At 36.0% G+C, this 27661-nt stretch overlaps 1 protein-coding gene and 1 long non-coding RNA gene across 3 annotated transcripts in view; one reads left to right on the top strand and one right to left on the bottom strand.

Moving 5' to 3' along the window:
* The window catches only part of LOC145692895 (calcium/calmodulin-dependent protein kinase kinase 1-like), a 1130736-nt gene that overhangs the window by 290175 nt on the left and 812900 nt on the right, over nucleotides 1-27661 (bottom strand). The window lies entirely within an intron of this gene.
* LOC145691729 (uncharacterized) lies at nucleotides 4336-18428 on the top strand. The gene is made up of 3 exons (XR_014132516.1): nucleotides 4336-4399; nucleotides 6121-6193; nucleotides 18211-18428. It is a non-coding gene; the product is annotated as an uncharacterized LOC145691729 (long non-coding RNA).

Genomic DNA, 27661 nt, shown 5'->3' with positions numbered 1-27661 from the left:
AGTCACGTCCTGTTAGTAACTCACTCAACCCACTTGATACATAACCGACTGACAGGCCGGTAGCCAGCCCAAAAATGTAGGTGGAGGGGACGATCCAACCATATTATAGTTCATCACCATAGGCCTATTATAGTTCATTTGCAAGCCTACCCTGAAAATTTTAAGGGGGCCAGCAAAAATTTAGGGGGCCTGTCCCCCCTAGACCCCCTACATAGGGCCTGCGACCCATTCCATATCTGTCATGCGCAGTGTATTGATGTTAACGTCCCTTTTCGTAATCAAAATCATACAAGATATATCGAATCACAATGCGCTACTATCAAAAATCAATTTCGATTTTTTATGTACACATTTAGCTACGATACATTTAATAACTACATAACTGAAAGACTAATTAAGGTCGTTACTCAAAAAAATAGTAGCTAGTTAGCTTAGATAATAGCTAATTCTACCATATTATCAGTGTTTAACGAAAAAAACACCAAAGATGAGACACACAGCAATTAACAGATCCCACTGATTTCACAGGGAGTACGGATGAGTTTAAACCTTCACAAGTAGTATAAAGAAAATGGAGAAAGAAAACTAAGTTTATATAAACTTTAAAAAATGATATTGAACGTTAACCGCACCATCTATGAAGATTAAAGTAATCAACCTTTTCATTATAGAACTAGGAAGACGACAGTACGTGGTATGGTTAATGAGATAAAAACGCAAACTTACGATTAATTCTTTACGCTAACTTACGATAACTTTTAAGTTTTGTTTAGCTACAGTATAACGTTGTGCAATGATAAAACATATGAGGAGCTCTTTTCCAAAATGTACTATATCACACTTGGGATTTTTTTTTTCAGGAAACAGACAAGAGCGCTGATTTGTCTGTAAGTTTGGGGGGGGGGGCTCATTCAGATACAGAAGACATATATGATTATTATAAGACAAATTGCATTCAAATTATGTAAAGTCCATTTAATAAGAAAATATTTATATTATAAAATAGGATGAATTTCAATTATTGAAAATAAAGTTAAATACAATTATGCCAAATATTGTATATTCATAGATACAATGCGGGGAGCTTCCCCAGGATCGGCGCCCTTGGAAACAGAAAAACAAATATGATCATTAAATTTTGCTGTAGAATAGTGATTCAATTATATTTAATTTATTTTACTGATACATAATTCGGTGCATAATTACATGTACTTACTCGTTAGTAATTTTTAATAAAATGTTTAAAATTTTAGAAATTATGGATATAGTAGTCCTACGTTTTGGGCTTATATGTAGATATAGTATATTTTAGTACTAAATAGAATGGATATAGCATGTTTTGAAACTAAAATTATAGAAGACGGTAATACAAGATTATATTTTTAAAATACTTACTTACTAAATAGTACCCTAAAACCATACACTCTGACATTATTTTTTTATTACACGAGATAAATGAATATAAGTTCACAATCCATTTGTGTCGTTTCCATGAATGTTCTGGTGGTGTTTCAGCACAATAGTCCCATGCGTCTTTATCACTATATTCTTCTTCACTCGATAACCCTAATAGCAAAGACAACTTGCAAACCACTTGCTGTAAGCTTGAATTGCAAGTCGGCCAAGCTTGCATCAAGCTTGATTGGAAAACGTGCAAGCATGCCGCAAGCTGGATTCCAGTAACGAAGTTACATGCGGGCAACCTTGTATTCAGTGTTCCATTCAAGCTTGACGCAGTCAAATCAAGTCAATAGCTAATGAACGACCAGAGATGCTATGACGCTCTGCGAGGGGTCTAAAGCATCGCTTGCAAGTACAACAAAAGGCAGATTGTATTAAAGCATGCATCTCAATTGCAAGCATAAAATCCCAAAAGCCAAGCACGCGCCAACTGGCTGAAAACATCCTTGCTACTAGGGAACATTATGATATTTATTAAACTAGCTTCAAACAACAAACATATTACAGATACATTTCGAAAAGTGTAATGTTTGACGGAAACTAACGTGCAAAACTAGTTAAAAACGAGCACTGCTAGCAATAAAACTGGCATCAACCATGACCTTAATATTAATGTTCACTGCAGTGTTGTAACGACGTTACCAAATGCGATGTTGTCAAATGAAAGCATGAATCCTTTCAGTGGAATTTACAAATGAAAAAATGTCATATTTCCCACTCAGAATGCTTAAAAAGGAGCCTAAAAGAACTGTTTGGCTGTTTTAGTTGGATATAATACATTTTGCCACGAAAAGAAAGACATAGGTATTAAGACAATACTGGATACAGTACATTATGGAATGAAGAAAGGATATATATGGATATATATATGGAATGAAGGAAGGTTGAAACAAATAATTGCTGGATATAGTATATATTGGAACAAATGTGTTTCTAGAGTTCGTTTTTTTTTAACGTGGTTCCAGAGCGTTCTGGCGCAAATTATCATCATATTTATGCAGAAGTACCACTAATCTTTCCGTTCCCAATAAAATTTCAATTTAAAAAAAATGGATATAGTACCTTTTCTAAACAAGCCCCTCATATATTAATCGATTGATAATGTCAAATTGAACAAAATAAGATGGTTAAGGGCAGGGATAAAAGTGGATCTGTAAAGGTAGAGGTATGGTAGGTAGTGGTATGACGTCACGCCGTCAATGGATTAATATGTCAACTTTTCGAGGTAGGAGGACGGCCTTCCCACGCGTTCCCCCTCACTTTTACTTCCTGGTTAAGGGCAAATTCTCATGCTTAGGTTTCGACAAAAAAAAAAAAAAAAAAACTCATTTTTATGGCGTTAAAATTATGTCATTCGTTGTCAATAATAATAGCTGTCTTGATTCGACCGGAACAGTTGATTCATATATTGTAGACCTATAGAAAGCAGATACACAGGATTCGACTTTCTCCCTTAATCACTTTATTATAAAACTTCAGTATGTTACAGTAGCTATCTTCAACTCACATGTATCTTCATCCTATTAACTTAATGAAGCCCCCCCCCCCGCAAATAAAACGAGTATCGATATGTCTGATTGGCTACTTTCGTTGCCGCCACAAATGTTGGTTCAGAACATTGCAATCTTATTGGGCGGAGAGGACAAAGCAGGGGTGGCGAAACTATGACGTATGGCTTCACGATTTTGTTGTATAGATAGATTCTCTATTTTATAACATCCTTGATCTACTCAAATCTACTAAAATAAGAAAAAGAAGAAAAATCCTTCATGCGATCAATTCAAATAAATAATTATTTTCTAAAATCACAGCAGTATGTTTGAATATCTATATGTATAAAATTAGCTGGGTAGCGCGACACAATAGCCAGGAAAAAAGACAAATGACAAAATGTTCACGGCAAAAAAAAAAAAAAAAGACAAAAAGAAACCTTATGAGAAAATGACACGGGATAAAACGTTCCCATGTAACATCATAGATTTTGGTTGTTGCAAGAAATACTGTAAATTGATAGTCATGTAAAATACAATTTTAGTTCTACTAATATAAGGAAGAAGAATGCTTGTTAGTATTGATGTGAACAGCAGCGTACGCGAAGGGGCGTTTCCAAGTTTTAATCTCCCCTTTCAACAAAATATTACGGGAAAATAAACATTTACCATATTAAAATATGTATAGAAAATCGCACGTCTCTTGAAACGATGTAAGCATGTGTGCTTGAACCCCCTTTGAAGAAATTCTATATACACCACTGATGGAGAATATTAATCTCTTGTGTGGTTAAGTGATGTCGCCTAGAGCAATATAAAATTGAGATCATATGAAATCTCGATGCGAAATTTTGAACATTTGTTGATATTCGAGTTCGAGTGACAATCTCTGAAACACTCATACAAGAAATATTTTGCTTGAATCTTGCAGGTTTCTTGCAGGTAACAACATATACGTTACGTATTATCAGGATACAACCCACGTGTATTTACTGATATACTTACGAGATATTTTAAAGAAACGCAAATACAGGAAAAACCAGTATAATCTCATTTGACTTACAAATTCCACGATTACGTCAGACTTGAGTTCCAAATTCTATTTAAAACACGTATGCCCATACTTACACTCACGCTATACGTAGTAATTAATCAGATACGAGTTACTCCTATCAGCTGGCCCTACAAGGATGTAATTATATTTCATTGTAAGTAAATTGACAGTATTTAGATGAACAGGAATTCAGAACACAATTGTTCACTTGACCGAATTTTCTACACAAGATGAAAGGCTTTACGTTAATAGAGTATCACATTACGTATTCTTTGTGATAAGTGGTAGCAGATAAGATATAATGTAACTCCTCATGTTCTTTTTGTATAAGTATCAATGTAGTTAAGTATTTTGTACAGTTCGCATCTGAAATTAAATTCAGGACTCCAAATTTGTAAGTAATAGAATAACAAACATTAGTGACTTTTTTAAAACACCATCTTAGTACTCTCATTTGTTCCCGTAATTTAATGAAATAACCCATTTTGATTGAAATTCTATTTACGTATGTCAACATTAGTTTCATAGAACGACATAAGCACTGCATGGTTTCAGAAACATGAGATTACATATTGTAGATAGCGGAGTTTGCAAAATATCTAATTTAATAGATTTTTCTATTTCTTTTACTTTTATTAGAGCCTTCCTATTTCTTTTATTAGAGCCTTTCTATTTCTTTTATTAGAGCCTTTCTATTTCTTTTATTAGAGCCTTCATATTTCTTTTATTAGAGCCTTTCTATTTCTTTTATTAGAGCCTTTCTATTTCTCTTATTAGAGCCTTTCTATTTCAAGTGTGTCCCTGCTGGCACTGCTGTCAATGTGTTTTCCCATACCTCCCTCGAAAGACGAGGAACAAGTTGCTGTAGCCGAGGTCCTTCAATAATTAGATGCGGACAGGGTTCTTTCACCAAAACATAGGGAAAGTTTCGTCCGTAAGAGGGCGCCGGGAATGGGGTCGAATTATGTTTCACATACTTTCCGAGGGCACACTTGAAACAGGAAAGCTAGCTATTGTAATATCTCGAGAAATGATTGCTTATCTTTCCTATTTATTTATTAGTGTTAAAGTTCAGACCTAATTATTGAAGTCAGTATATAGTGGGATCATTAGCTTTATTTGTTGTTGAAATTTAGCGTTCCTGACGCCCTTGGCATGCGAGACCCGGGCTGAATTCCCTGCGGGAACCCATGTGGTTCGGATTCCACGATAAGCTGTTGGTCCACATGTCATATAACCTCGCTGCTGAAAGGGGCACTAAACTAAAAATCAAAATCAATCAAATGAGCGCCCTGATCCTCTCCGAGGTTATATGAGACATGAGCCTACAGTTTAAGGTGGAATCCAAGCAAAGGAGTGTGCAAATAGTTAATATTCTCCCACCGGGAATCAAACCTAGGATGACGCGCATCAAAGTCGCATGCAATAGCCCTAGATCAGCAGGGAGGAATAAGAAATGAAAGATTAATTGTTCGGGGTTTAAAATTCTATTTTTAGTATTAGGCCTACACTGAGAAAAAAAAAGTCCGTTATCCAGACAGTGGAATATTGTACAAATATACGGATTCCATAAATCTTGTACGGAGCATACGTTATTCATATACTAGACACGTACTGTTTTTTCCCCGCCTAGATGTTACATCATCCCGCTGCAGGATGTGTGACATCTAACAGTCTTCTGTATGTTACATACGTATACGTATGTTACGTTAGCTATATGTTATATACGTTCATCTGTATGTGAGATCCGAACCGGCTATATACATTTCTTTGTTTCATACGGAAAGTACGTATAAATGGAACAATTATGTGGAAAATGTTATAAAACATATGTTTTCCGTTATACGTTTGTTGCAGGATTTAGTCTATAGTCGTTAAGTCCAAAAAATACAGGATTTACGGAAGTAACCTACGGTTTTACGTACACCGCATTCATGTTTTTCTCTGCGTATAGCGACAGAACCTACTACTTAAATGCAAACCCAAACCACTATTCGGGCTGTTACACAGACGCTGAGGATCGAATAGGGGACTACGTGCAGAGATATCACATACGTTAAATGTGTGTATTCCAGAAATGTTTAACGTAATTTTTTTTCTTCATATTTTTTACAGAATTCACATTCCAACAATGGCCTGCTACAAACTTGCTGCTCTTCTTTTCGTCATTGTTGCCAGCTTCGCTATGGTAATTATCTAGACTTGTTTTCGAATATATTGACAAATATAATTAGTTTACTTTAACTATGGTTTCCCACGTACAGAGACGTACGCAGTGGATGAGTCTTGGGGGCCCGGACTCCCCGAAATTTCGACTTTTGTATAAATTTAGCCTAATTTTAGGGGCAATTTTAGGAATTTTAATATAAAATACCCTCATATTGAGTTTGGACATCCCTGAAATAAATTCCTGTGTACGTTACTGCCCAAGTGACAAGGTTTTAGGTGGTGAACGTGAAGTATCGCCATGACCTCGTCATAAAAGTGCCTCGCTAGTACTGTGTAATAAAAATGCTGCCTCGTCTCATATTGTCTCATGGGTAACCCTAATTTTGATATCCTTAATGACAGAATGTACAACGTCTTTCCGGCAGGATGTAACGTCCTAAAAGTCCTACCATGTTTATCTATAAATTAGACTATTTTGTGTGCTTCAGCAGGACAGAAGCGTATGAACTCTAGTTTTAGCGCAAAAAGAATCTTGTTGGTACGACTGGCAGGACGGCAGCTCTGTACAAAATTCCTTCCGGAAGGACATAGGCTTGAACGATCTATGGTTAAATTGCACCCAACGTACGTTGATTCTATTCCAGTCCCTTTGAAATGCGCTTAGGCAATCATAGTAGGTTGCCTAGAAAAGGTTTTGTCCTCATTTTTCTGTTTGTAATGTGAACAATTTAATGAATACGAAAAATATGTAGGGCCTTATGCAGAGTCGTTCTGACGTGTGATTAGTGCCATACTAAAGAGTTGGACTAACATATGTTTCTTGAAGTTGTCAGGCGTTTAGTATGACGCTAATCATGTGTCAAAACGACTCTGCATAAGGCCCGTAGTGTTTACCTCCTGACAGTGGATTCGGTTCGTGTGATCTGCAACTAATGACCAAAGCTATAGTCCACTACTACAAAGTTCGTAAAATCGAGAAAACTTTATCAATTGCGTGCGTTGATGTATATAATATTTGGGAAATTTAGGTGCGGATACCACTACCTCACGTCATGCTTAACTTTATAAGTCAGGGATTTCCATGCAACCAACTCCATCCCTGTATATCATCTTTTTTAAAAAATAGCATAATTCGATTTGGTTCTTTATTTTTAAAAGGAAATAATAATTTAATTACGTTACTGCATTATTTTTTAATGAAAACCATAAAAATCAGAATGTGATCACGAAATATAATAATAATAACAATAATAATAATAATAATAATAATAATAATAATAATAATAATAATAATAATAATAATAATAATAATAATGATGATGATGAAGGGACCACCTTCACACATCAAGAGAAATGGGTTGCTAGGTGGTATTCAGAGAGGATTCGTTAATCGAGGTTTAGTCACAGACTAGTTAATTAGAATACTAACACTTTACTAAGGAAGGTGCACTTTTTGGTATTCAGTCAACTTTGAGTACAACTAAAATGATGATTTGGGTATGATTAACTTATATAACCTTAATGCATCGGGAAAAAAAAATAAATGTGGCAACTACGGAAAAGTAGATCAGGGCATGCGTAGTCTGTAAAAATGAAAATATATGAAATACGAAATACGAAATGTGTCGCACTTCAAACCGTGGGTAAAAGATTAGCCTTTGCTCTAGATTAATTAGTCACATGTGATTAACTTCGTCAAACACAACGTCCTAATCAGAGATTTTGAATACAATTTTGATAATCATCCTTTAGTCAACCCCGTAGTATGGCGTTAATCAAACTAAAAAAACGACTCTGCATAAGGCCCTATATAATTACGTTTGTTGGAACGCGTTTAATTAGCCATAGTTTACAATTTCGCTTTAGTGGATTGACGCTCCGGACAAAGACAAGCGCTGGGGCTTAGAGAATCGCGATACAAGTTTGGGGAACCATGTTATCAAGTGATGATATCAGGGGTTGACCTGGGGGAAAAATTCCTCCCCAGGGCATATCTGATAGTGCTTAATGTGTCCTACTATTATTTTGGCAGTATTATTTTCACTCCTCTTATATTCCAAGTCTTGCAGAGGGAAATCTGAAATACTCATTGCTTGCTCTATGAATTTGCAATGGTGTTTCTGTCTTATTATACATCTTCAGCCTCTCGTAGAATTTGCTGTCTGCTGCGACTGAAGTTGTGTGACTGTATGCCAGTGGAGGACGTATATGTGATTCTCATAGCTTTAAAGTGCGCAGTGTGACCACCGTTAGTACCTTCGTACTAGATCTAGTATCTTTTATAATATTTTAGTGTTCTAGTACGTTCACCAACAAATCTAGTACTTTTCTCACCCTTTTCTTTTCTCATAAATACATTTGAGAGAGAAAAAGGAATCTCATGAAAATTTGGCAATGGGCGAAAATTTCACTGTTCCTAGTAAATTTTTTTTTGTCTGTTCTTTTTCAACAGTGGTATTTGCAAGAGTGGAAGTGAAACATAGGTGCCGTCCGGTCGCTTCCTCCAACTTATAAATGGCCATAGTAAACAATATTACATATTTGGTTATTCGTTTAAACAGTAGGCTATTAAGGAATTAAAACTCGATTTTCTCAATAAGCCCATTTTATATTTCTTGCTTTCTCCCGACATCCTCTATATTTGTCGTACTTGTGTTACTTTAGTGGTTTAACAGTGAGTTCTAATACGACAATTAGGGATTCCGCCAGGAGTTTTGTTTGAGGGTGTAAAGTCAAATTTGGGAGGATGTAAGTGGTTTGCACGGTTTGTATCGAATTTTGACTGTAAAAAAAAATAATAAAGTTGGAGGTTCTTTCAAGAATGTGGGGGGTCACTCCCCACTCACAGGGGAGGGGGAGCTGCCGGAAACCTTCTAATAAGATATAATTATCGTAAAACGTGATAAATAGGGTGAAACGGAAGCAGATAAAATTTAAGTACTTTTCCCCTAGATCGAGTACTTTTTTTTCTGTATAGGTTAGTACGAAATATTTCTGCTAGATAGTCACACTGGTGTGCATTCCAATTTAACTCCTAGGACATTTAGCTTCCATGACATTGATAAGCATGCGTGTTATTTTTAAAGTCGATGGGAGATGTCTTACGATGAACTCAGTGCGTTCAATTAGCAGCAAGGATCACAATGACTTGAGTTTTTAACGTATTTCAACTTGAAGTACCAATGTCCAAATGTTATTGGTGATATGTTGTAAGATTTTAAGTTTCTCGTACGGATTAAAGATGCAATTCAGAAAAACATGTCGAGCCATCTGCAAATTGAAGGCAACGAACATTATCTTATACAAATTGTATACCTCCAACATTTAATGTTAAGAATTATAGTGTAGGTGAAAAGGTGAGTCCTTGAGGCACTCCACTTTCCGGTTATACAGTATTGATTCATCTGTGGGCTACTAAGAGAATATGCTATGAAGCTGAATATAAATTTTACGCTGAGTAATCTACATACGGCAGAGTAATCTAGCACAAGACACAGTGCTACAAGGTTTTCTTTTCCTGTATCAAAATAGTGATAAGCATAAAGGTTGGGTCTTACACCTACTAAATTAGTACGACTAACTGTTGTCTTCATGCTAGGTCTAAAGACGGGTTCTGGTCATGAACATGTAAGAAGATAGCGCCAATTCTGCATTTAGTTCTAACTACGGTGCATTCTAACATCTTTCCAAGAACTATTGTGAAATGAACACTAAACTAAATTATGTGGTATATTTACAAACAATATTTAGTATGATATATTTTATTACGCAGGATAAGTCATAACCAGTGACGTACTTACGTTTTGTTTCGGGGGCTTTGCTAGCTTTAGTCCTGGAAATGTGAAAATTCTGCAAGAAATTTCACGTTCTTTAATATAGTAAATAACATTTCGGATGGGCTAAGCCCGGAATCCTCCCTTAAATACGCCACTGGTCATAACTACATTTCTTTTACATTAGAATATTGTTCGTATTTCTGCCTAAGAGATGCCAGTCAGGACAACAGTAGAGCAAGCTGGTATTTTATCAAGGATTACTCATGTGTACCATTCATTGTCAGATAAATTTACTTTCTCTTTATTGGCGTGAAGAGACAAGATTTCTTTCATCAGCAACTATAGAGATCTTAGCAAAATGTGAATCAAATGTGTGATTTATCTTCTATCAGATTGGAAGGTAAAGTTATTACATTTTTGTTTTATTGGAAGTAAGTGTTAGGTGAAATGGGTTCCATTTTTCTTAACATATTTACATATTAAGATCTACTGCACGGGCGTAGACAATTTATAACCAACCATTAGTGTTTTTGACTGTGTACTTCCAGAACCATTGAATCTCAGGTCCTTGGATATTCCACATGTAATTGTTTGTAGCGTTAACCACGTTAGGTGTTATAGCATTGGTTTTATGTTTTGTGACACGCAAAACAGGTGTTATTAACATATTTTTAGATAATAATTATGGCAGGAGATTCCCTTGCTATCCAGCATTAACGAGTAACGATAAAATTTGCAGCAGAGTGGCATAAATTATCTACTTAATTTTAGCTGTTATTTTTAATCCAATATTCTTAATTAATTCTTTAGAATGAAACTTTCTTCAATATTCTGCATTATTTCTAAATCACTATTGCATTACTGGGATCACGCAAGTGGACCTTATAAAATGATACTGTTAGTTCGTCTGCTTATTCATTACTTCACATGATAACTTCAAATGTGATTTATTTATTTATTTGCAATAGACAGCTGGAGCGATTATCTCACGCAAATTTGATGATGGTGTCAATTCGTTAACCTTTTCATGGATAACTGTGATTTTAACGGTCGCTGCGAATATCCCGTTTTCTAGTTTTGAAATAAAAGTATACAATTGTAGAATGTTAGAAGTTACACAAAATAAGTCTTCGTTCTCTTCTGCCTAAACGTCTCTCTCTCTCTCTCTCTCTCTCTCTCTCTGTTCCTATACTTGCTTTTATATCATATTCATACAGTGACGTAACTACGGGGGGCAAACGCGGCTTGTGCCCCGGGCGCCAGATTGGGAGGGCGCAAAATTGGACAAATATTTGGGGGAAGCGTTTTGGTTTGATTGGTCAGGGGGGGCGCTAAGGCGAGTTCTTGACACGGGCAACAACTAGCGTAGTTGCGTCGCTGTGCTCATATTTAAGATCTTCAGTTCTAATACTTTCTTCTTGCTGAAGGCTATATTCTCCATTCCTATCTTTGTATTTACTTTCTGCCCATATCTCAAATATTCATTACTAATGCTTTTCTTCTTCTTAAAGGTTTCTTTTTTCATTCTTATTCTTGTTGTTATTTCCTCTTCATATTTCAGATCTTCACTATTAATGTGTTCTTTTTCCACTTCCATCCTTACACTTACTCCTGCTCACATTTTTCAGATCTTCATTACTAACGCTTTTCTTCTTCCTAAAGACTTTTTTCTTCATTCTTATCCTTGCTTTTATTTCGTGCTTATATTACAGTTCTTCACTACTAAGTAATTTTTCTTCTTAGGAGTTTTCTTTTCTATTCCTACTCTTGTCTCTGTTTCCTGCTTACATTAAACATATCATCACTTATGCTTTTCTTCTTCTTAAAGACTTTCATCGTCAATTCTATCTTTGTTCTTATTTCCTGCTCATGTTTCATATCCTCACTACTAATACTTTTCTTCTTACGAAATACTATTTCTTTTATTCATTCCTAACCTGCATTTATTTCCTATCCATGATTCAGATTATCACTACATACACTTTTCTTCTTCCTAAAGAATTCTCTTTCCGTTCCCATCCTTCCTTCTATTTTCTGCTTACATTTCAATCTTCACTATTAATGCTCTTCTTCTTCCTAGACTTATTTATTCATTCATATCCCTGCTTTTATTTCCTGCCCACATTTCAGATATTCACTACTAATGATTTTTCTTTATAAAAGCTTCTTCCTTTTTTCCTATCCTTCTTTCACTCTCTATTTCAGACCTTTATTACAAGTGCGTTTTTTCTTCCTAAAGATTTCTTTCTCCATTTTTTCTTTGCTTCTACTTCTTGTTCACTTTAATTGTTTTTTCTTCCTAAAGAATTTTCTCGCTATTCCTATCTCGAATTACTTTAACTTCTTTTTCCCATTTCAGGTTTCCCCCAATCAAAAGTTAATTAATCTTTCTCAGGTATAAGGCCATATTTTTCTTTTTTTTCTTTTTTAAGTATCTAAATGTCAGACATTAAACAGCATTTTCATCAGTACTCAGATATGTTTATTTGCGAATCGGCGGAACGACAGACACGAAAGGACTATCAATAAACAACGTTTTTCTTACAAAAGCATTTATTCCCATCCACAGATGAGCAGGCCGTAGAAGCTACACCATCTCTTTGATCAGAATATTGATTAAACTGTGGACATTAGGCAGGTGTTAAACTATCAACAGGCTCCATTCACATTTATTGTCTTAGGTATTTGTTTTTATGAAGTGAGCTGTAAATATTCTACTGTGTGCGAAGCGTGGCATAATGCTATGGATGATGGATAGTTAAGACGAGTTATGAAGCTAACTTCTCTTAAAACGTTCAAAGTTTGGATTAAAATGAAAATATTGCATATGTATGTATAATTATGATAGATTCGAAGTTCGGGACAGTAGTTAACTGAATTGTTGTCTCGTTCATATATTGCGAGGAGTTGGTCGAGATAACCATAACGGGAGACAACATGAGTCTGGTGTAAGAGTTCGGCAATGCGAGGGGGAGTTGCAGCGACGTGGTTGGTAATATCATAGGAGCGCATGTGACAAAGATAGTCCGAAATAAGGGGCATTGTTATATGACGACAAATTTTGGCAGTTAATGTTCTCAGAGGAAGTGATATGCAAAGCGTAATGCATGGCGCCCTAGGACTTGGAAGGTGATCATAAAACTGTTTGCTTACTGACAGCTATGATATATGTTCGTCCTTAAGGCGGTCAAATGAATTCGCCAAGACAGATACAGTATTTATCAAAATAGACTCCAAGATATTTGACGCTATTTTGCAGTGGGATGTCTGATCCCAGAACTTTGACACAGCGTTATTTTAGATGACGAGAGGAACAATACTTATGTTTTCTGGACCAAGTTGATGAACGTATCTATTGCCAACTGTAATTGTATGTTAATACTGGCAACAGAAGACCCAAGATCAGGATAGGCCCTATCACCGGCAAATTATAGAGCATTGAATGAAAGTGGCAATGGAGTCATATCAGCAACGTCCAATGTATAGAAAAGAGGTGACAGAACGGGACCTTGTGATACTCCGTTACGTAACCGAAATTCGTGTGATTGTGCCTGGTTAATTTGCATGAATGCGCGTCGATGATGGAGAAACTTCGCAATCAGTTGGACATATGGAATTGATAGAAGCCATTTCATCTTATATATATGCCAGATGTTATCAGAGACACGTCCTTTATCAAGGAAATCAGGACTGACGGAAGGCATTTATTATAATGATTCTTTATTAAATAAAATAGTTTATGTAGACCATAATTCGTAACAAATAATGACTTAAAATGTCTGAGTAAGTGATATGTTATGTTCTTAGATAAGGAAATGCATTATTTTAACGATAATTCTTTCGTTTTACTGAAAAGAGTAGTAAGACTAATAGGTCTGTATGTTGCAACTGATGTAACATTCTTCTGTGCCTTTAAGAAGACCACGAGTGTGAAAAATTTCTAGATGTTAGGAAAATATTTTGTGGAAAGGCCGGTGGTATATAAGAACAAGTAGCATATGAGATACAGGTGGTGCTGTCGATATTAATTGATGATAGGTTATAAAATCAGCACCGTGTACTGTATTACGTCTGTTGTATAAAGCATCCTGCATATCCTGAGGTTTAATTGGTGCGAGTAGTTCGTTTACACTATCGAGTTGAGTACCAAAATAGATTGTAATAACTGTTGATTTGAATTTCTCCCTTGTTCGACATGTTGATGAAAGGGATGTGTAAAAATCGGCCGTGTGAGGTGTAAAGATATTTTTGGAAGTATATAACAAATGCAGATCGGTTGTAGGGCCCATACCAGCAACGAAAAAAGAGGATATAGTCCATACGTCTGAAACGTCTGATGTTTGAAGCGATTTCAAACTTTTGTTGAATTACGAAGCTGACCACAAGAGTTGCGCCAGGTCATAATGTTTTACTATTTGATGAATTTCTTATGAATATATAAAAAAGTACGGATTGTTTGTGCGTTTGTACTCTGTAAGGTAGTCATGAGAACCTTTGAGAAGTATACGGACATATGGAGACAGGCCGATTTGAAAGTATAGTATGTTAAGGAACCGATTTGTACGGTGCCACTCTGGGTAGCTTCTGTTAAATTTTCGGTTAGTGAACTTATTGAGGCAAGTGTAGAAAGAGTAGTATTGGTGTCTTCGAGCCGTTCAGTAATGTACATTTCGTAGTTGTTAAACTTTGCCTCATTGAAATTATATTTTAAAAGCGTGGGTAAATGATCCTGGCTGCGTCCTGGTTTCGTAATGGTAAGAAGAATTGGAAGATGATCACTACCTATAGTTCCCAGTACATCAGGTAAAGAAAGCCAAGACATTATTTGACAGGAATAAAACGTCAGTAGTAGTTCCAGTTTCAAAGCATGTACGCTGCTGAGTTGAACGAAGGAGGCACTTGTAAGAAGAAAATAATAAGAGCGTTGTTTCTGAGCTTGAGTGAAGGAATGGTAGTTACGTCTGCCAGAAGAGCGTGAGTTTTCAAATCTAAATGAAGATGTGTGAGGAAAAATACGGTAGTAGTTGGGTACGTCTCACATAGCACTCGGTACTGTTATGACTCGGTCTGGAAAATAGATAGTAGCAATGTTGTGTTCTGAATATTGTTAGGAATTTGGTGCTAGGCCTACGTTTTAGTAGTTACTTCATAGCAAGAGCAACACCTTCTTTACAATATATTGGGCAAATCAGAATGACGTAGATTACATTTGGCACAAAAAATACAGTGATCAAACTTTTCTTAGAAATATTTCCTTCACAGTTTTACAGTCAACGTTGTGAGCAACCGCCATTGTTACTAAAAGGCTTCTGTTGTATGGTAAAAGGCTTATGTAGTTAATAGAATACGTATAATACTTTCTTTCATAAGTCCGTGATTTATATTGCTTGTACCAGAATGAAAATGAAAATAGGTGTATAGATCTGAATACGTTGCTGATATATGCAAATGATAAACATCAAACGCCGCCGTTTTAATATAGTCTAGAATTCGCTATCTCCCGAATGGAAACACGTTTTGAAGTATAGGCTGAGAGTGATGAATCTAAGTACGTTTCCAATTGTATGCGCTAGAAGTATGGATGTTTGAGTATTGATTGCAGTAACGGCAGTAGATCACCATGGACACGTAGCGGAACAACGGTTTAATAGAGTTTGGATTCAGTTTGTTAGTTTACTTATAAGAAATAATACGATGCGTGCCATCGCAAGTAGAGCTCCCTCGTGGCTAAGCGGTTAGTGTATGTGCCTTTAGCGTGGGAGACCCGGGTTCGATTCCCGGCGGGAGTTCATGTGGTTCGGATCCCACGTTAATCAGTAGATTCACGTCTCATTTAGCTTCGTTGCTGAAAGGGACGCTAAACTAAAATCAACTCGACTCAACCCATCGCAAGTATTACAAGTTGGCTATTGGTTTAATTGTGTAGCTTTTAATGGTATGGGAACCTTTACAACTAGGACAAACAACCTAGTCAGTACATTTGTGTGTAAGATAAACATTATAATGAAGACATCTGAGTGATGTGTGCAAGAGGATTCCACACGATGATAGCAACAATAAATGCAAAGCCCCTTTCTCCAATAGGTCGTCTATCAATTTTTGATTACTCGTCAGTAGGTGTATCATATATGTAGGACCAGACTTGTTTTTAATGCGAGAAAGCTTCGTCTGTTATCACCTTCTATATTGTGCCGAACTTCACTCTCTGTACTGGATCCATTTGACGAATAACAACTGATAGAAGAGGACTTATTTTAGTCTTCGAGGCGGGGGGATTTTTGCTGAGAATAAGATTTTAGGATTTGTATTCATGTGGTAGGGTCGAAGATTATTTCAACTACTTAGAAGCTTAAATAATTATAGGGTGCAGAATTCTTGGTTATCAGAATTATTCCATTTGCTGTAGGTATTGCGCACATATCTTCGGAAATGGAATGACGGAGTACTTTTCGGAAAATATATATATATATGGGATGTTTGTGCTCTTCTGAAAAACAAGTGAACAGTATACCAGCATAAGTTAATTCGATTGATTAACAGTTCATGGAAGCATCAACGGAGGTAGCCGGTAGATCAGAACGCTTTCTACCAGAATAACATAAGCTAAGCTATATTTAGTCTTTGTGGGATATCAAGATTGATTACAAAAAGTTGCCGAAGCAAGGAATTCCGGCGATGTTGTGAGCGTGCTTCAAAGTCGTTTTCAGTAGAACTCCGTCAAAGACCCATGACTACCCTAGGGTAAGTTTACTGACAACCGGTGGATCCTATATTGGAAAATGGACAGGGTCCATCAAAACCCTGTGGATAAGTTGAAAGTATAGATATGATTCCCTAAATGCTGTTGTCAACAGTACAGTAATAATATATGTTACTGATGTGATAGGTTAGCACGTTAAACACCAAAACTCTGCTTCTTCCCCAATTAGTGTGGACTGACAGCTCTGTTTAAGACAACAAAGAAATACAGCAAAGGTTGGAGTACAGACTAACTTGCTAAGAACCTAAGTGCTGCTGCTAACAGTGAATGAACTGATAGTCCAGTAATATTACTATGTACTGTGTGCAATGGCCAGGCAATATAGTCAATGAATACAGAAGCACTCGATGGAATTACACCAAATAGTTTATGAAGTAGGCTACTGTCCTTCAAAAGATGAAAATCTTTTGTTGATTCTTTAAACAGCATTATTACACAGATCTTCCGAGTGCATATTTCTACACTTCATTCTTGTATAAATAGCTACGAGAAGGACTTTTGGATATTATGAATGTTTTTTTTTTTTTTTTAAAGTGCAGTTTCATTCCTATCTTAAGATTGGCGGGTCGCAGAAGGTTATGCCTTCTCTTAAGCCAATGATTTACCAGGCTTCAAGTATTCGAAAGTTCTCAGATAGAATCACTATGATATAACTGCACTTCTTACATAGTGTTATTATATAAGATAATGTTATAATTTTAGATTTTGAAAAAAAAACTTGCAAAATACTGAGATAATTAAATTTTAAAGAGTTATTTTTCTTTCTAAAATTCAACTAGTAACAAGTCATTGTTGGTTTCAAAACAATATCATTTGGACGACTAAATCCTGTAAAATATATGAATTTTGTTCATAGTTCCTTTTATACTGGGATATCTGAGCGGGTACTGAAAAATTAACCCTTTCTGGACGGGTGATTACAATTCGCACCACTAACTTCTTTGGTTTTCTCGGCCCATAGTACGCAATAACTCATTTCAATTGGTAGGGTACGTCGTAGTCCTAATCTTTGATAATAGTTTGCACCTATTTGCATTTCCATCATGATTGGTTGTTCTCTTATCAAAAAGAAAGTAACAATTATTTCTTAATTGAAAGAATTAACATGAGAATAATTTATTTCACGGTGCAAAGTAAAAGAAAAAAGGCAACAGTTTGGAAAATATATAGATACATAAAATATATTAATTCGCAAAGGAAGGAAATTATCACAAATACATAATTCATCTCTGCCCTGGACCGGAATAGAGGCATACATAGCTTATAAAGACCAAGTAGCACAGGTTAGTGTTTGTTTTTAAGAAGAATATCTGTTTCATGGAGTATTAGTTTGTAGGTGTATTATCAATCTGTACGCAATTTGTGGGCAATGTGTCAAAAATGCATTAGAATATTAATAAAACTAAGAATAATTACATAAAACTAAATTTTAAAAAAGTGGCCTTAATATTCTTAATTTATTAGAACAATGAAACTTACGCTAATTTTTTCTATTTCTAGGTTTCTAGCGACCCATCATTTCCAATGTTCTTTTATGGTGGTGGAAGTGGTTCCGATGAATCTGGCGCCAATGGACCATCACAAAATATTGCCATGAACAAAGACAAGAACACAAACGTCAACAATGTCGACTAAGAAGCTAATGACTTCATCTAATTTTGTAATTCCACCATATTTAAATTATAATTATTTATTACTGTGATATATTTATTAATAAATATTTTAAGAATCTATTTCTACCGCTGAAGTATTTTTTTTTCCTTTTCTTTGACGAAACACTGCTTTCGATAGGACCGCAAACTTTGCAGCTTACTGGTTTCTGAAGAATGTAACAACACACAGTTAAAACACTAGGTAATATAGCAGAACAAAACTCCGCAGAATTCTTGAAAAATAGAATAGAAAATAATTGCAAGAAGCAAAAGTTTGGTTGTTATTCAAATTGGCGGACAAAGAGTTTATTAGTGTTGACATTTTCCTTTTGTTTTTCAATTTTGTACAAGTTCACTTATTTAACCCTTATAGGATTTATTGTAACTATAGTTAGCTGTCTTTGACAGCCTATTAGGTCCTATAACAGGCATTTAAGCTGGGAGTTTTTATTGGTCAAGTCAAGCATGAACCAAAGAATACCCACATGCATTTTGGAACCAGATGGCCAACTTGGCAGCGCTAAGTGGGGGCGGCGCATACTGGACGAAATGCATGATCTAGTTGTGCAAAAGTCCAAAATGAAGTTGCTTGGAATTGCACCCATTGTACCTGTGATGAGTCACAAAGAAACCACAAATAACACGGAGAACAGTAGAAAAAATATTACATTCTGCAGGGAAGTGGGTTTGCATGTATAAAAGACAGATTGTGATACAGCAGCAGGTATTACTAATGTTGGTGAGATTTAGAGGGTCAAAGTTAACCCGTTGTGCTCAACGTTTGCTCGACTGTTAGGAATCAAGAACTGCTGCATTTGCTTCTGCAGGGATGTACTGTGATTGAAATACAAATTGACTGAAAAATTAAATGAGTTTACCACAAGTAGTACGCTTACATTATTGGAGGTTGCTGTTCGTACAAACAAGTATGTGATATTGCATTATAAGGGAAAATAATAAAGTTATCCACCTATATCCACCTCCAAATATGTTAATGTGCTATACATGAATGTTGTTGTATACAATAATAATGATATTAGCTGCAACAAACTGCAATCTGATGTGTTTAATCATTTCAGATATGATGTCTATATCCCGGAGAGAGCTGTTTCAAATTTGGCGTGAAGAAAGAACTTAATTACCAAAAATGCTGCCGTTACAACATATAACTGGAGCAGACTGGGACAGCAGAAAACAAACACAGATGAAAACGAGTACATTCAGCAGCAAGTAAACAATTTTATCTAATAGCAAATTGTATCAAAAACGGCAGAAATTGAATCGGGTACTGAAGACATTTTTTTATCACGAGAAGGTAAGTGGCTGGATAACAATGTCATCACCCTGCAGCACACTCGGAAGACCACCGAAGGAATGTGAACAACTGTTTGTATCAGCGAAGAAGAGAAATTTTCCTCGTTAATGAAGACACATTCAATAGAAGAATTACCATTTGCCGCACAAAGTAGTTTACGTTTGTCTGGGAGAAGAGATGCTGCAAACTTGTAGGGTATTGTTTTAGAGACCTCATTTTGTTGCTGTTGAGGCACAAAGCTGACATTGTTATCCATTCACTTTAATTTTTCGTGATAAAAAAAATATGCCTTTACTACACGATTCAATTTCTGCCATTTTTTGATACACTTTGCTATTAAAATTGTTTACTTGCTATTGAATGTACTCGTTCTCATCTGTTGAGTTGAGTCGATTTTGAGTTTAACGTCCCATTCAGCAACGAGACTATATGAGACGTGGACCTACTGATTAACGTGGTATCCGAACCACATGAGCTCCCGTCGGGAATCGAACCCGGGTCTCCCATCGTTTTCATCTGTGTCTATCTTCTTCAGTCCCAGTCTGCTCCAGACATATGTTGCAATTGCAGCATTTTTGATAGTTAGGGTTCTTTCTTCACGACAAATTTGAAACAGTTCTCTCCGGGATATAGACATCATATCTGAAATGAATAAATACATCATCACGTTGCACTTTGTTGCAACTAATGTCATTATTATTGCATAAGAACACACATTTATTGCACATAAACATATTGGGAGGTGGATATCTTTATTATTTTTCAGTAAAATGCAATAGCACATACTTGTTTTTAAAAACGAACGGGAACTTCCAATATTGTACGCATGCTACTTGTACTAAATTCATTTAATTTTTCACTCAATTTGTATTTCAATCACAGTACATCCCTGCAGAAGCAAATGCAGCAGTTCTTGATTCCTAACAGTCGAGCAAGCGTTGAGCACGATGGGTTAACCCTGACCCTTTAAATCTGATTACTTTTAATAATGCCTGCTGTTGTATCACAACCCGACTTTTATAGTGCAAACCCATTTTTTCTACTGTTGCTCCTGTTATCTGTGGTTTCATTGTGCCTCATTACAGGTACAATAGGTGCAATTCCAAGCAACTTCATTTTGGACTTCTGCACACCTAGATTGTGCATTTCGTCCACTGTGCGGCGGTGCGTGACATACATAAATTGATCAGATTTTCAAAATTTTTTTCCGTCCTTTGTTTTCAAAATACAAGATTAAAATTTTGCGCACCCATTACGTATATAACTACATATTTCTCAAGAGACTTTCAGATTCCTATCTGAACCCACGCCCGAGCCATACGAGTGTAAAAATTTTGAATTTTGATTTTCCCGTCTCTGGTGTATTTTACAATACGGACAAGCAAGTGGTACCATTGGAAAGGATACTTTATTCTTTAAAAAAAAAAAAAAAAAAAAAAAAAAAGTATGAATCATGATCCTACGATCAATAGCAAGGAAGCAGAAGCTATTTCATTGAAAGTCTAAAATTTACCTCAAAAATCGGAAATCCCGAAAGGATTAACGCAAATGAAAACAAAATAAATTGCACTTAATTTCATAAAGTGAAACAAGGAATTATTTAATGAGAAATCCATGGAAGAACTTTTCAAGAACACCCGAGTCACTAATACAATTTCTACATGTGACGTTAAATAATAATGATGGAAAAATATTAATTTTTGAAATGTGGCTCAGTCATCGTACGACACTGGACTCTGGAATGAGGAGTTCCTTGTTTGATCGGTATCTTCAAAGTTCAGCAACGAATACCCAGCAGCAGCAACGAAAATAACGAACTTCGGTTATTATAAACGGAAATGAAATGAAATTAAATCTTTTAGCTTTACGTCCCACTGTTACGCCGGGTAGGCTAAAAAAGACGGTATTATAAACGGATACAGTGATTAAAAATTAACTGATAAAACATTATTACGTTTCTTAGCCTCGTTGGATGAATATAATTTTCAGCATTTTTGTTACTTCTGAATTAAATACAAGAGTAAATCATACATTTTGTATTATTCTGGTACATTTTGCATTATTCTGGTACTAATATTTATTACAATACAATAAAAAGCAGATTAACATTCGAAAGATTGCACCTCGTGTCGTACTGTCTGCAGTGACCTTTCTGCGAGTCTCTCGATTCAATGTCTATAACACGCCTCGTTCTTAGAGGTAGAGAAGTCAGTTACCCTTGTTTCCACCACCTGCACGTTGGAGAAGCATCGATGGGTTCAGGAAGTACACCATGGACTGAAACAGATAATAATCCGAAGGAGCAAAGTGAAAACTATATGGCAGGTGTAACATTACTACGATTTCATCAAGTTTCTAAATTTTTTGTTGCGAGTTTCAAGCCGAGTGTGATTTTGCGTTATACTTTTGCAGCAGAGCTCACTTTTGGTTTTACAATTGCCGGATTGTTTGGCGTAGCACAAATACATCCGCTCCAACTGTTCGAAATAACGGATCAGCATTGATGCTACGATCATTTGCAAGAAACTCGAATTAAATTTACCGCCTCGTACTTCCACCACACATAGAGCATGACTTCATGCTCGGAATGACCTTGTTTAACAACTGGTTTTGAAAATTGGTGTTTGATGAATCACAGAGCTATATGTGACAATCTGTTTCAGAAAATGGACATTACGTGGACTTTGCAGCAATTGACAGCACGCATCTACTCTTCTCTGTGCCTGAGCTGGAGTTTACTCATGTAGCACAAAGGGCAGCTTCTGATGGTTTCCTCGAGTTCATAGAGATGACACACTACAGTGGGCTGGGGTATTCCGAGTTGGTTAGGCAATCGTCGTGTACTGGTGGATGGATTTTCCTCAATGGCGTGTCGTATGATCCAGAATATGTTATCCAGGGCCGGCCGACCTCGCTTGGTCTTCGACATTTTTACAACCCCAACGAAATTTCTGGAACTAAGTAGTTGCTGTGCTGTGGTACATTGCACTTTCCTCTTTCGCATGATAAATATTTTCGGCGGCTCCCGCAGCATTATCTCCGAGTTCGAATTCATACATAATGGTTCACGTATCCGACGTTCTTGAACACTTATCGTCACTGTCTCTAAAAATTAACTTAAGCTACTGACGAGGTGGGGGCCTCCGTGTTCAATTGTCCTCTTGCGACACTATCTCTCGGGCCAGTTTGACCTTGTACTTACGGCTGATCACGACGTATACTGAACCTGCTGTTTGGTTTGTAGAAATATGGAAAAACTTATGAGTCACCTTTTTAAAATAACACAAATTAAAATGTTATTCTTCTTAACACTTCGACGGTTTCTGCTAATGTAAAATATTTTTATCAACCGTTAACACCTCTATCAGCACTTAACATAGAAAATAGATAAACAAATAGAGACAATAGAAGCCTATTAGAACGACTTGATTTTAACTTCATTTTGAGTTTCACGTCCCTTTCAGCAGCGAGGCTATGTGAGACGTGGACCTACTGATTAACGTGGAATCCGAACCACATGAGCTCCCGCCGGGAATCGAACCCGGGCCTCCCAGGCCAAAGGCGCGTATGCTAACCACTTAGCCACGGAGAAGCTCCCTATTACGAACGAATAGCAACTAAACGAAAAAAGGAAAAGCAACAAGCGATATTAAATAGTGACTTTTGCACGGGTATATGCTTGTATGTAAAGGTCCAACAATCGCCTGAAATTAGCAGAAGAATAATTCGGCTTTTCTTTTTCCCTATTTTTTTAACGTATAGCCTAATAATTTGTTCTGAGAATCTTAACTATTCAAAAATTATTAAGCTACAATTATTATTATTATTATTATTATTATTATTATTATTATTATTATTATTATTATTATTATTATTATAAATATTACAACTACTTCTACTATTGATAATAATACTTCCTTACTACATACAAAACAAACTATTTATTAAAGAATGATATTTACTTGAAATAATAGAGGATAATATGTATTAATGAAGTTTTTTTAAATGAAAAACATATGTAGAACAATTTCAAAGGTCGCTGCACTATCCACTACCACAATGGCCCAGCTACTTTTATTATATCCAGGCACTAAGGCTATATTTAAAAAAAGAAACAACGAAAAAATGAAATGAAATCTTTAAGTTTTACGTCCCACGGTTATGCCAGTTAGGCTAAAGGAGAAGGTAATGACGAGAAATGAATCAAATGGTGGAATGAGGAAAGTGGGAAGAAATGGGAGAACCCCGAGAAAACCCACGCACACGGTGTTTGTCCACCACAAAGTTCACTGGCGCCAGCTGTTATCGAACCAGGGACCGCATGTACCAGAGGTGAACGTTTTACCACTGAGCTACCGCCGTCCTAAAAAAAATCGATAGAAGTAGAGTCACTATGCTTTTCGGGTGGATTGTAAATAATGATTTGTTTCATTAAAACAGTCATACTGTTAGGCCTGGAGTTTGTAATGTATTGCATTTTGCATTATAAAACATGTGGAGTGAATACAAGAAACACACCGACAATGATAATGAAAATTATAACTATTGAAAACTCGATCGCATAACAAATAAACTTATTTTCGGTGTTCTTTTTATATGTACTGTAAGGGAGTTTCTCTGTAGATTGTATATACCTAACATCTAGGTCCCAGGTCGTTTCCCTATCCGTTTCTACCTCCCCAATTCCCCATTTCTTTCCTTCTCACAAAATCCCCTACCCGAAGAAAGGGCACAACCCTTTAACCGGGATGACGAACAAAAAAAAAAACAAAAAAAAAAATCCCCGGGCAGAGTAATCGCGAAGTGACATCATGCCTCATATGTGTGACGGTCTAACATGACCATAGATGCCGAAAACCCATAAATCAAATAGCTAATTCTCGTCCTTAACGTGAGATCCGAACCATCTGAGCTCCCATCAGGCATCGAACACTAGTCTTCCACGCCGAAAACGTGTACGCTAATTTTAAAGCCACGAGGGAACTCTGATATAACTGAAGTGTTACAAAATAACAGTGTGTGTTTCATAGTTTCATATGTCCATTTACATGTCGTGAAGTTTCTAAACTAAAATACCAATTGTCTGCTGTTCCCAATGGATCAAAATCCTCTAAGTATGGGCCATTCATGAAGTTTGAAATGGTGATTTGGAAACTACGAATTCATTATAACTTATTTCTAATCTATCGAAGGACATAAAAATCAGAGCTACTGCCAAATAAAACTTGGCAATACAATGGCAAAAAAAAAAAGAAAAGAAAAAAGAAAAAAAGAAAAAGAAAGTAGACGTCAAACTCGCATTTCCAGTCGCCATGGCGCTCTGGATTTTCCAAGCATTGTTTCGAAGTATTCTTACATACTATTAACCGTCGCACTACCTAGGTATTTTTTGTAACTCGGACTACCAAGGCGAGTTCTTTTTCTACCCAATAGTTAAGATTGAATATATCCCGCAAATGAAACAAATTAGAAGCTCACGAAAATCTATAGTTACTGAAGTGAACAGTACAGCTCACAGATGACGAGAAGAACCCTAGCAGAAGTAGTGTGACGTAGGTATGGGCTCGCCCACTTTTCGCACGGGGGGTTCAAATGACACGGAATAGCACACAGATAACTACCCGGAGTAGAAGACGACATCTAAGTATAGACCACACCTCAGAAACCGAAAATAGACTTGACCGCGTCGTTGACCTTTCCCCGCTGCCCCTGTTTTAGGGTTCTTCTCGTCATCTGTGAGCTGTACATGGGATAAGACAACTATTTATTACACTACCATCTAGGAGTGACACTTCTAAATGTCAACTGTCTAAATATCTCCTACCAACAGGGAGTATTTTGTGCCCATCAACTTAAAATAACAAATTTATGAGGCACACTAACCTTCAATTTGCACCACCGTAAAGTATACGCTTTAGCTAAACAGACTCAACAATAACATGTTTCTTTTACAATCTTAAAAAAATCAATTAGACGAGTAATTACAAAAAAAAATATACTGAGGTGGGGACAAAGTACTCCCCGTTGGTAGTGCGAGGGTTAATGTAATTCCAAAACAAAACTTTCTACTAAGTGGGACGCGAAAACAAAAAAAAAAAAAAAAAAAAAAAATATTATGTAGAACACAGTAACACAATACTTCAGTATTCTTAAGAAAGAATAAATAAGGTCTGCAAAGAAAGGGAAAAGTTTTACTATAGAAGGTAAGTAACCACCTATCGTAACCATATCTATACCCGTGTATACATACCGTCATGCTGATGAAATTTATGCTCCACAATCAAAGAAAATACAGATATATTGTAGTGTTCACACATGATTAATTACTGAAAGTAACAGCTTTTCAAAATCGTATAGCTTTGTAAAAAATATTTTAATGTATGCGAGGACAGCAACCAAGATTTCCGCATTCCAAAGCATATTAACAGAAAAATATATATCTATATTTACCATTTTAATTATTGACTCTCCGATGAAGGATATCGAATATATAACCCGCACGTGTATGTAAAGATCAAAAAGATTAATAAATGCCAATTTCCTTGGAAATACTTGTCAACGAAATGAAGAATACTATTTGTATACGAGGACGTTATGTTTGTTTTCTGATAATCGTAGTTGTCAATAGAACTGATATTTGCCAGCTCCTCAAGTTCTTTTTGCTATAAAAATGTTCTCTGATTAATGTTTTTTATCATACTCAGTGTTTAAAATCTTGCTTAAGATCTAAAGTTTCACCTACGTAATTTTGTCAAGTAAGTATTAAATATAGAAAATCTTAAATAACTATGTTTAATGCTACCTTTAAACTTCACGAGATAGAGTTTGACAACCAACATGTTTTATTCAATATGAAATTTGATTTCATACAAAAAATGGTGTAATATTTTCCATTGTATATACAATCTTTGCTTTTAGCAGACTTAAATCCGATTTAAACTACTCGCCTAGCAAACCAATACGTTTACTGTCAAAATTAATAACGTGTAACAGTTTCGCCAACTATCTACTTGGCTTCATCGGACACTAACTTTATACAGTGAAACCACCCTTAACCTCTCAGTAACGGACACCTCTGTAATACGGACAGATTTTTTTTTGTCACGACAAAAATATATATTCTCTTACAGAACAAAACCCTCCCTTTTACGGACACTCTCAGATACGAAAGCGGACAGTCCTTCCCCCCCCCCAAACGTTTCAATAACCTCTCCATAACGGACAGGAATTATTAGAGTAGAAAAAAAAATCTTTTCCCCACAAGTGTATCTATCATGAGTCTAGACCTCGTAACCGTCAAACAGAACAGATTCAGATTGTACTTAAAATTATTCTCTTTTTCTGTCCGCAATAAACTGCTTTCTGGTGGAAATCATAGAAAACCTTCATAAGCAATAAAACTCGTGCAGGGTCGGTGGTATGGCCAAGAATTCTATGTGAAAGATCTTCCTTTTCTTAAAAATTGTAGTCCTTTTTCCTTTCATCATTTCCGATAATTTTATAGATAACAAAACAAACAGTGTTTTTACAACATTTTCAACCAACAATGTTTCCTCTTACTTTTTTTTTTTTGGAAAAGCAACATTTTTCTTTTATTCATGATATTGGAACAAGTCTGGGTTGGAGTTTTCCCGGCTTCCTTTTCCACTTTCTCTAAGAGGATATTCTTTGTGATTGGGGCTGGGTCACTAAACATATGCATTTCCAATAACTTGCAAAAAAGTTTAGCCGATTAGTTGGTTTCTAATGCACCTTTTGAGAAAGTTCTGAGAATTTGAAATAAATTAAAAACGCTTTCCCTCCCTCCTTCCTCCCCCACGTAGGAAAATATCCAAACATATTTGGCATATTATTCTTTATCAGTTGATACAGGCAAAAGAGAGTGCAATGTCGTATTGTGCGTATAATTTGAGGGTTCATTACATTTAGTTAAGCACGTTGGCTTTTTAATAATAAAAGAATGAAGTTCTTCTTCGTCCCTCCA

The sequence above is a fragment of the Thermobia domestica genome, chromosome 8, assembly GCF_964235325.1.
Source record: "Thermobia domestica chromosome 8, izTheDome1.hap1.1, whole genome shotgun sequence".
NCBI classification, from domain to species: Eukaryota; Metazoa; Arthropoda; class Insecta; order Zygentoma; family Lepismatidae; genus Thermobia; species Thermobia domestica.
The sequence above is the reverse complement of the archived record's forward strand: the minus strand, read 5'-3'. Positions and strand labels throughout refer to the sequence as shown.